Source organism: Camelus bactrianus, chromosome 3 (assembly GCF_048773025.1).
Source record: "Camelus bactrianus isolate YW-2024 breed Bactrian camel chromosome 3, ASM4877302v1, whole genome shotgun sequence".
NCBI classification, from domain to species: domain Eukaryota; kingdom Metazoa; phylum Chordata; class Mammalia; order Artiodactyla; family Camelidae; genus Camelus; species Camelus bactrianus.
In genome coordinates, this window is record NC_133541.1 from 22,679,285 (window position 1) to 22,690,797 (window position 11,513).

At 38.3% G+C, this 11,513-nt stretch overlaps 1 pseudogene; it reads left to right on the forward strand.

Annotated features, from left to right (window-relative positions):
- The first annotated feature begins 5,647 nt into the window (after positions 1-5,647).
- LOC123617014 (mitochondrial inner membrane m-AAA protease component paraplegin pseudogene) lies at positions 5,648-9,126 on the forward strand (annotated as a pseudogene).
- The last annotated feature ends 2,387 nt before the right edge of the window (positions 9,127-11,513 follow it).

The following is an 11,513-nucleotide window of genomic DNA, read 5'->3' on the forward strand; positions in this document are numbered from 1 at the left end:
AGGGAAAAGGAGATGGAGTACTAATCCTAAGCGATTTAATTACAAATGTGTTTCTGGGGGAGGATCCTGTCTTCTCTTTGGCTTCATGAATGACTGGAATTTCCCATTTCAGGTTATAAAAAAAATTGTGCTGGTTCATCAAAAAATGCCTGATGCTTTTTACTTCATCTTGAAATAACTGAAAGGACTTTCTGGAATTTTTTTTCTTTCACTGAATTAATAAGCATTATTGCACCTATTGGTAGCACGCTGAAGAGGATAGCAGCTCCTTATGTTCTCCTGATACAGTATTTGTAAGTTATAGATATTGGTAAGTTACATATTAAGAGACTGAAAATAAATGCTTCATAAATGATCACAGAATAGAACAAAATAAACACAAAATGTTTTCTTCTGAGTCCCATCCATGCTTTTCAACCATTAAATTTCTCTTCAGTTTAGCTTAGTTTGGTTTCAATAGCATTTAAGAGGAAAACTCCCCTTGGTTTCTTAGGTGTGATTTATAACAAACATTAAGTTTAAAATTAGTTTTTTGTTGAAATTCTCCTGAGAGTCAAGTCCCCTTAGGAAATTACTACCCTCACTTGAAACTGCATGTTCTGTAGCAGATGAATTATGGCTCAAAGGACAACATTCATTAAGAAAAAGTTGAGAAGGATTGGAGAAATCAAGGAGGTGGCAAGAACAAAATTCTGATTTAATTTGTTCAGCCAATTTCTGAAAGGACTAAGTTCTCCCATCCACACCAGGAAATGCATTTACTTCGGAAGAAATAAATAAAAGCCATCATCCTTTAATAGCTACATGCTTCATTTCCCTTAGGAGAAAGTGAGCAGGCTTGCTGCCCTAGAGAACTTAATTCGGAGGCTTTCACACGCCAAATGGTAGATTTTAGAAGCTAGTTCAAGATGAAAATAAGGTATGAATAAAGCTAAAGAACAACACAAATGCAATCATTAAGAGGGATTTCGTCTGTATCATTTATGCCTAAGAAACTAATTTTTACACCAGCAGAGTGATTAGGCTTTGTTTTGTCTTGCTGAGAAATAGATAAGTGAACAGTGCTTTAAAAGCTTTCAGATACTATTAATTAAAGAAGCATTTAACTAAAATTACTCCTTTTTAAAGATTTAAAAAAAACCCAATTGTAGTGAAAATTTACACAAACTTTCATCATAGAATAATGAGTGGAATAAGATCAAAACCATGTGGCTTAAACTATAGAAATTTATTTCCTCACAGTTCTTGAAGGTTAGAAATCCATGACCAAGTTTCTGGCCAATTTGGTTTCTGGTGAGAGCTCTCTTCCTGGCTTATAGACATGGATGACATCAGGTGGGGTTGAAAGGGAGGAGCTCTCTGGTGTCTCTTCTCATTTGTACACCTACATTCACAGTGGCATTATTCACAATAGCCAAAAGTAGAAATAACCCACATATCTATCAATAGATGAATGGATAAACGAACCATAATGGAACATTATTTGGCCTTAAAAAGGAAGGAAATTCTGACACATGCATTCTGACATATGGTTGGACCTTGAAGATAGTAATGCTAAATCAAATAAACCACAGAAGGACAAATATTATATGATTCTACTTACATGAATTACCTAGATTAATCAAACTTATAGAGACAGAAAGGAGAATTGGGGGAGAGGAGAATGGGGAACTATTTAATGGGTACAGAGTTTCAATTGCAGAATATAAAAAATTCTGGAGATGGATGGTGGTGATAGTTGCAAAACAAGGTGAACGTACTTATCACCACTGAAATGTACACTTAAAATGGTTAAAATGGTAAATTTTATGTTATGTATAGTTTACCATATTCAAAATCTTTTTAATGTGCTTACTAGAAGAATTCAAACAATACAGAAATATATGAAGTAAATTTATTTCATTATTTGTATGTAAATCTTTAATTTATCTCACTTTATTTTGGTGTCAGGAATAAAGTGGATCTAGCCTCAAAAAAAAAAAAAGGGAAAAAGATAAAACTGTATGTAGACATATTACTACTGATTCAGTAGATATAGGCTTTGAGGTTTTCATTTGTTTATTCTTATCCATGGAGTTGTTGTATGTGGGTGTGTACACACACAGGTACCCCTGGTTTCTTGGGATTAGTGATATATCACTGATAGATAAGAATAGTTTGAGCCTGACTGGTTCATGGCTAGAATTCACGTAATGTGGAAAAGAATAATCAGTTGCTAGTTGACTGCATTTATGTTTTCAATAGTTAAAGTAACTATTTTTTATATGAAGAAATGTCCAATCACTTTTTCTTCATACATGCTTCAATCCAAATAGGAAAGAGGATTGTTTCTATTATATCTAATCTTTAATTGATTAAAGAAATGCTATTCCTTTGATCACACTAAGATCTCTCCTTCAAAGGTCTATTTGAGATATATTTAGTTATTGTACCTCATTGCACACCCATATCTCACCCCACCTAAAATGTTTTCTTGAGAAGAAAACTCGACCAAAGAAAATAAATCTTGCACCATTTGAAGGTAGGATATGAGGCAATACTTGGGAGAGAAATTAAACTATTTTCTTTCCTGTTAAATAAAGAGAGAGAGAGATACTTCTCATTCTGTATAATTTGTATCACCAGAGTTAATTTCAGTTTTCTTTTCAGACATAATGGATATAGTGAGAAAAGTTTTCAAGACTCCTTTACTTTGCCTGAATAGTGGGAGAAGGCTGAGGGTGGGAGAAATGTGAGAAACCTACTCTCAAAAATATGAAGCCAGAATTACCTTCATTTTACTATCTCAAATGGAAGGCAGAGATTTAAGTTCAAGAATGGTTGATTTAAGAACACTCTAATCTTTACCATTGCTCCATATCTTAATTGTTTATATTGTTGTTTTCCCCTGATGATTTGTCTTAAGATCCATTATAAGAAAACTGTCAAAAAGAGATACATACAGTATTATCTCATTTATATGTAGAACATAAAATCACTGTACACATAGAAACAGAGAGCAGAATGGTGGCTGCTCAGGCTAAGGGGTTGGAGAAATAGATTTGGTACAAATTTTCAGTTATAAGATAAAGAAGCTCTGGGGATCTAAGGTACAACATGATGACTATAGTTAACAATACTATATTGTCTACCTGAAAGTTGCTATGAAAGTAGCGCTTTAATGGCCTCACCATAACAAAGACAATGACAAAATGGTACTTATGTGAGATAAAGGATGGTTTACCAGGACTTCTAAGACCTTACTATGGTAAACATTTTGCAATATACATGTGTATCAAATCATCACAATGTACACCTTACATAATGTTATATGTCAATTATATCTGAAAAAAGCTGGGAAAAAAAAAGAAAAAAACCTGCCTGGATGCTTGTTTTGGGGACCAGCAATAAGATTCAGTTTAGTTTGGAGACAGAAGCTAGATTCCCAAGTGAATACATCAGTGATGGAGGCTTCTGAGATGTGAGGAAAGCAGCCTGCATAAAATGTCCAGAATTAGAGGATGAAAGGAAAAACTAGGGAGATAATTTAAACTTGAGAAGGGATGCTGGGACTCAGTAGTTACAAGACTTGGGAAGAGGATAAAGGTAACAGGTAAAATGACAAGAGTTTGAAGTATGTATTTGATACCAAAGCATTAGAATGAATGTATTCTATACAAGCTTTTACCTGTACACATCTGATCTTCAGAAAAAGGAAACAGGCTCTAAGCTGTTAAATTTTGGCCAAACACTAGAAATTAATTTTTCTTTTGAAATTTTGTAAAATATAAAAAGTTTTGAAATCCTAAAGAGAAACAGCCTCTGCTATATTTCTGTCCAGTGCCTGACCACTCAGATTCCATCCTTGGCCCTTTGTCATCTTCCTCCTCAGAAGTGTTGGGGAAATTTTTTAAGGTCTTTACATTACTTCAACCACTACCTATAGGCTGATGAACTGCAACTTTGTGGCCAGTTTTTCATTTTCTATACCATTTCCTCCTTGGCAACTCCAATCTCCTCAAATTAAACACATCTAAAGCTAAACCAGTTTTCTCACTCACTACAATACCATATGATGCATACGTATACAAACACAAACTGAGGTCATTTCCCAACTATATATTATAAGGATAAATTTATATTTTATTTATTATCTCTCCAGCAATTAACACTATGTCAAACTCACAATAGGAGTTCATTAAATGGTAAAGTGTTAAATGTGTAAAAGAGGAGAGAGTAAAGAAGGTGGTCCCATATTCTGCCTAAGCAGTGATGTGATGAGGACAAAGGGAAGTCTAGGCTAAGGACAGTAAGTCACACGAGACAGAGGCTTGAAGGAATTTAGGGATGCAGAACACGTGCATGCACATAAAGACAACTGTGTGAAGACATAGTGTGAAGGCTCCATCTATAAGCCAAGGAGAGGGACCTGGAACAGACCCTTCCTGTTTAGTCCTCAAAGGAAACCGACCAACTTTGATCATGGACTTCTAGCCTCCAGAATTGTGAGAAAATACATTTCTTTGTTTAAGCCATACAGTCTGCGGTATTTTGTTAGATAAGCCCTAGCAGACCAATGCAGAGTTTAGTATGTGACATTCATAACTGAAAATTGTTAGTATGTGGCATTAAAGGAGAAAATTACCTCTATAAAATTTTAAAAGTAGGTCTTCTACCTGCAGAGCAGAAGAGTTCAGTTTTAAGCCTGTCTGCATAAGCCTAAAGAGGAAAAACTATTTGATGAAAGGTTGCTGTTTTCTATCAAGATTGAAATGCAATTATAATAAAACCATGTTTGTTTGCACTAGAGTTCGATGTTTAAACAAGTCAATAAATTTTTGGAAACACAAGAAGGAAAGATGCTTTGTTTACTTTTATTTCCACATTAATTTTAGTACTGACAGAGAATGAGAAAGTGATAGCCTTTGAGACCACTAAAATCATTTCATTCATAAAATGGGTGTTTTATGAGTCAGTGTTCTGCAGATTACCCCTGTCAGGAGGCTGCTCAGGGCTCAGCAGATGGCCACTGGTGTCTGAAAGCATCTGTTCACCCTCTCTCCTTTTGTCAATCCAGAACCCACCAAAGATAAAGGCTTTCATATAATAATGTTATCTGCCTACCAAGATTACTTTTTCTGGCTCAGCGCTATTATCAGCTACATTTCTTGTTCTTTTTTTATGGACAACAGTTCTTAAAAAAAAAAAATTGGGCATCAGGTATTTTCATAGCGTCTGTGCCTTCCCAGTGAACAGAACTTGGATGTATGCGTATTTTTGTATCTATTAAAGTGGTGAACTCTTACTGATGTCTTTAATTCTAACCAACACTTCAAGACACTGTCTAGATTTTTTTCTTTTTAATATTTTTAACTTTCTTTTAAAACAGTGAAAAGTCTGGTCTTCATTAACCTCAATATATTTACACATTTGCTCAAGCTTAGCAAACACAGAAGATAGTTTCAAAATTGGTAACCTATACCACTAAACAACAACAAAAAAGAAACCTACTAACTAGAGTTAAGTATTTGTTGCCTTCCTTTTCTGTTTCTTTGAAGTAAAATTTAATTAGAGTGAATTGAGCAAAGCTTAAATGTATAATTTAATGAGTTCTGACAAATGCATATACTGCTAAGACAGAACATTTCCATCACCTCAGAAAGTTAACATGTCACTGTTTTTCATCAATACCTTCACCTCTACAGAGGTAAACAATGTTATGTGTTTTTTTTTCATTATGGCTGGTTTTGCTTGTTCTAGAATATTATAAATAGAATCATACAGTATATAATATTTTGTAGTTGGTTCATTTGCCAACATTTATGAGATGCATCCACTTTTTAATATGTATTACTAGTTTGTTATTTTTATTGATGAGTATCATTTCTGTTAGATGAATTTACCACAAAATATTTATGCATTTTCCTTTGAATAGACACTAGGTTCACTTCTAGTTTTTGATTCCTGTATAAAGCAGCTCTGAACATCCTTTCATAATACTATTTGTAGACATGAACTTCATTGATCATGGGTAAATACCTAGTGTAGAATTTCAGGGTCAGATAATTGCCTTTATAATAGATGACCAAACTTCTTTTCTTAAAATAGGGTGTATTATTCATGTTCTCACAGAATGTATGAGAGAGTTCCGAATCCTGATCGACATTTTGTAATAGAAAAGAACAAATCTGACTCCATATTAGATCTGCTCCTTTAGCTCTAACCCTGTGCTCTGTTTCCTAGGCTTAGTCTTGCTGGTTCTGCACCTTTTGTAAAAGAATGTTGCCTATAGCCTGAAATATACAGGACAGCCTATTCGCAAGGCTCTGACCTTTAAGGATATTAACACTTTTCCTTTCATATAAAGATAACAAGTTGCAGAATAGAAAATAAGGTTTGTTTTGTTGGAGGTTTACAGGGACACAATGATCTGACCCTGTCACAAGAACAAGGATTTCAAGAGCGAAGAATTCCTACACAAAGAAGTTTGCAATAACCAAGGATACTCCCTCACCTTTTTAGTGTAAAAAGAGCCTGATTTCCATCTTGGGGAAGATGGTTCTCCAGGACATCAGTCTGCCATCTTCTCGGTCTGTCAGCTTTCCGAATCAAGCCACTACTCCTTGCCTCAGCATCTCATCTCCTGATTTACTGGCCTGTCATGTGGCGAGCAGAACAAGTTTGGACTTGGTAACACATTTAGTGTTAACAAATTTCTAAAGTTTAGCCATTCTAGGGAATGTATATAAATTTGACTTTAAAGTTTTCCTTATGAGTAACATTGAACTTTTTCCTCATGTTTATTGGAAACTTGTACATCTTTATTTGTGAAGTATCCAAGTTTTCTGCCCATTTTTGTTAGATTCTCTTTATTGTTGAGTTGTAAGAGTATGTTACATATTTTTTTATACAGGCCTTTTGTCAGTTACAAATACTGCTTGTGCATTTTATTAATTTTCCTATTTAGATAATGTCTGATTTTAATGAAGTCAAGTTTATCATGTTTTCTCTTTCTTATTATTCCTTTCTATATTCTAAGAAATCTTTGCCTATCTCAGGTTGCATAAAGAATGCACTGTTGCTTTTTCCCAAACTTTTAGAATTGTAACTTTTATGTTTAAGTTTTGCTCCATCTCAATCTAATATTTTTGTGTGCTATTAGAGGTGGAATTAAGGTTTAATTATTCTTTATGTGTATCCAGTTGTTGCACAATCATTTGCTTAAAAGACTTTATCTCCCCACTGAAATGCTTCAGCACCTTTGCCAAAAATTAAACTTGTTTGTCTATTGCTGAATTCTTTAGTCTATTCCATTGATTTTTTTCCTATTTTCATCCCAATAGCACACTATCTTAATTATGTAGTTTTATGTTATAATTTAAGTTTCTCACTTATTGTATATGTGTTCCTTTCACTTTCATTTTTTAAGGCTATGTCCTCGCCTATATCCTGATTTCCCTGTCTCTCTACCATTTTTAATGAGACTGTTCTTCATATCATTATTCCTCTATGTGCAATGTGTCATTTTTCTGTAGTGATTTCAAGATTTTTCCTTAGCCTCTGGCTGTCTGTACTTTGACTATGTGGTTTTCTTTTTACTTATCTTTTCAGTAGTTCACTGAGCTTCTTTGCTCTATAAATTTATGCTTTTCCCCAAATTCTAAGAATTACTGTTGTTAATTTTTCAATTGTGTTTCTGCCCCATTCTTTCAGTCCTCTCATTCTGCATTTAAAAGACATATGTTAGACTGATACTATCACAAAGGTCATAGACTGTTATTTCCTCCTCTCTCTCTCTTTTTTCACTTTTTACTTCTGTGTTTGAGTCTGTGTTTGATTTTCAGATTAGGTCATTTCTTTTGACCTTTTTTCAAGCTCAAGAATTATTCTTACCTCTTCTAACTGGATTGTCATAATCTAGTGAATCATGTTGAACATGATTTTATTTTTTCATTATTATTTTCATTTTTAAAACAGTTTTATATTAAATGTTTTTCACTGATCTAAAAATAAAAAGCACTTCAACTAGGAAAGAAAATAAAGTCCCTATGCCAGGGCTTGGGCTGGATTCTGGGTGGCTTTAGGGCCGGCTTGGGTGGGAACCTAGGCCTCTTCATCGGGCCAGGAGGAGGTGGCTAAATTTTGTCCACAGACCTCAGGCCAGCCTCATACAGGCTGAAGGCCGAGCCTATGGTGCTTGCAGTTTCAGCTGCTAACCCCTGCCTTTGAAGGGATCAGCGGATTGTTGTTGAAAAAAACAGCTAGTCCAGAATGCAATCAGACTCTATAAACTTCTAGGTGGTACTTACTGTTTTAACACCTCAAGTACGAAGCAGAGGACTAAGGACAATGATAAATCCAGGGAGGATACCTGAGGATGAGGAAGAGGAGAGAAACCACAAGGATAGGAAAGATGAACTGTAACAGGAACATCTGCTCACCTTGTTTGTCATCGCTGTCCTTATGAGCCTGCTGGAATCGTTCAGCACCAAAAGAGGTATATCATTTCCTGGACCGCCTTTGCCCAAAGATGCTGGCTGAGGGCGGAATGCAGAGGGTCAGGTGGTGTCGGCTTACCTGCACCGCAGAACCGTGGTGTTCGGAGGGGCTCAGATGGCCCTGATACACGGAATGCAGGTTGCAAATACCAACACATTTCAGATAAGCTTGCAACAGCTAAACAAGAGCTGAGTAAGGCAGGCAAGGTCAGGATCCCTATTTCCTATAAGTGTAAGGGCTTTTTTGGAAATGCCTTCTCCTCTCTGCCTTGAGGATGACCGAAGTGGGTTTGACCACCTGTGGTATGTCTTCCTTCTGGCTGGAAGGACAGCAAGGTAAGGAAGATTCAGTGCTTTTAATCAGATTAAAATTGCTCCTTTCGCGGCTGAAGACAGCACACAGATGGGAAAAGGACGCAGCTTCAAGGGGCGAAGCCAAACCGTAAGTCGAAGATTCTGTGGAGAGCAGAGAGCGCCATTCCTCCAGTTCAGTGCCCGAGTTCTGATAGAGGGGCGCGCCCGTTGTTCGCTCCTGGCCCTGCGGAGACACTGCGGGCGGAGGCGGCAGTGGCAGAGGCCCTGGTGCCCTTCCTGCAGGGACCTGCCCGGAGTCTGTGGAGGGCGGCTTCCGCGCAGAGCCCCGCGCTGAGGAGATCCGTGCGGAGAACATGAAGCACTCCACCGCTCGCCACGTCCGGCTTCTCCAACACCGAGGAGGGGCAGACGCCCAGCCGGCTCCAGGTGGAAATGGGTGGAATGGGCACCACCATCCCTTAGCCACGTCGTCGCCGTCCCGGCGTCGCCCAGCCGAGCCGACACTGTGGACAACGCTCCGCTGAAGCCGGGCCCACTCGAACGACAGGTCTCCTTTGACCTTCCCACGCTGCAGCAAAGGCGCGGGATTTTCTGGCAGCACCTGAAGAGCCTGCAGCTGACCCAGGCCAGCCGCACTTCCTCACAGTGTCCGGCCAAGCCGACCCCGGGGTTCACCGGGCGACATCGCCGGCGCCTTTAAGGCGCGGCGGGGCACGCTGCGCGGCGTGGAAGCTGTGCGCATGTCCACCTGCGCGGTCCACTTCCGAGTTCTCCGGGGCTGGAGCGCGGCGCTGCGGCGTCTGCACAAAGAGCAGGACCCTCCCTGAGGAAGAATAGAGGGTGTTTGCGTTCCTGAGTCAGGCGGTGCCTTCATTGGAGGTTGTGAGGAAGGTCTCCACGGCACGACGGACAAACACCCCTCTGGGCTTTGCTCAGCTGCTTCCCGAGACACCAGCACCTCTTCAGCGAGAGGCGCTTTTGGAGCCGATGTGCCTGCCCCTGAGCGGCCGCTCCCCTGGAGGGACCACGTCTTTCAACAAGGCCGTTTCCGAGATGCAGGACAACCTGAGGCAGGTAACCCGCCTCTGCTAATGTAGAACTTCCCGGGATGGGGAGATGTGAGAATCAGCTGTGAGTGCCCGGACTTGATGGGGTTTCCCTACCCCTCAGCTGTGGCAGTGCTACCACCTAAAAGTCTCCAGGACTCACTGTCCTCCAGAGAACAAAGTGATAAAGGTGAGGGACTCTGAGGCCTTTTCTGGCCAGAGTCTGAGGATATCTACCTGCTAGCTGTCTTCTTAATCTGTTCTGGGTCCTAGGAATGGGGGCAATATAGGATCTTGATACTTGGGGCTTGAACCTGTTGTTGGCCTTTGCCCGTGCCGCCTGACTCTGTCCACTCCCAGGACCGACCCCAGCCTGAAGCACCCTTGATAGGTGAACTCTGGTCTAAGGCCCTGCACTTGCTGAGGTTGTCCAGCTCAGGGACCAGGAAGGGAATTATCGTGACTCCTCAAGGCCTACCCGTGGGAAATTTCTTGCTCTCATTCCTTCTCACCCAGGGGAATAGCTCTCAATTTTTTTGTTTCTAATTTTTATTTGAAATAAAGTCTTTAGTTAGCATAAATAAATATATTAAAGATAAAACAGAAATTTTAAGAATTTACCACTATTCTTATTCCTGTCACCTTAAAGTGATGGATATTTAAGTTCTGTGAACTATAATTTGGTAAATATCTGCATTACCTTTTGGAGGAAGGTTAAAAGGCAAGAAAGAATATCATTTAGAAGTCTTAAGTGACATGGGAAGGAAAGGTCACTTAATAACTTTGATCCTGTTGTTTAGTTATGTAATTGATAGACACAGAAAAGCCAATGTGTATACATCATTTGATGATCATGAGTTTAGATACAGATATATTATGTTAAAATAAGAAAATACACCCATATGCAAGTAACCATAGACAATTGGAAATACACACATTGCATTCATTAATGAGCAAAGAAAGGTGAAGACTGAGAAATAAAACAAAGGACCCAAAGAAGCAGAACTGGTTTCAAGGAAGTCCAGGAAAATGTGGGCTTGGAAACAACTATTTGTTTTGTGATTTGTGAATTCCTGATGTATTTCATAGTTGAGAATAAAAATAGGAGGAGTTTAGGAAAGAATAGGAGAATGGAAAGGTGGTGATTGAGAGACACAAATCCTTAGTTATTAGTCATTTAAAAGGAGGGGTGTAGTTTAAAGATAAAATGACAGCATCAGGGTTAAGTGCTTATCTCTGTGTTCCTTGATCATTTACCTGTTTGATGAAATTAAAAGTTATAAAGGAGAATGAAAACTGAAGTGTACAGGACTCAGGTTGCGCTATAAAGTGAAAACTTAAGTGGAGAAATTACTTTTTGGCAGTAGTGCAAATCCTTTTTGGCCTGAGGCTAGAGGGTAGGAAGAAGGAGTTAGGAAGTAGAGAATGAAGACAGACATCACTTTAGATAACTGATTTCTTTATAAACATGTTGGATTCATCTGTTGAATTAATATTAGTGAATATAAAACTGAGAAAAGTGGAAAAGTTTTGTAACAGATACTTTAAGTGGAAGTACAAAATACATTAAGATGAATGGGCGTATTATCAAAATCTTTTAAGGCCTAATAGATTTTAGTATCTTTGACATAGGGAAAGTTCAAAATGTTGATATAGTATATGGTTTTCATGAGAC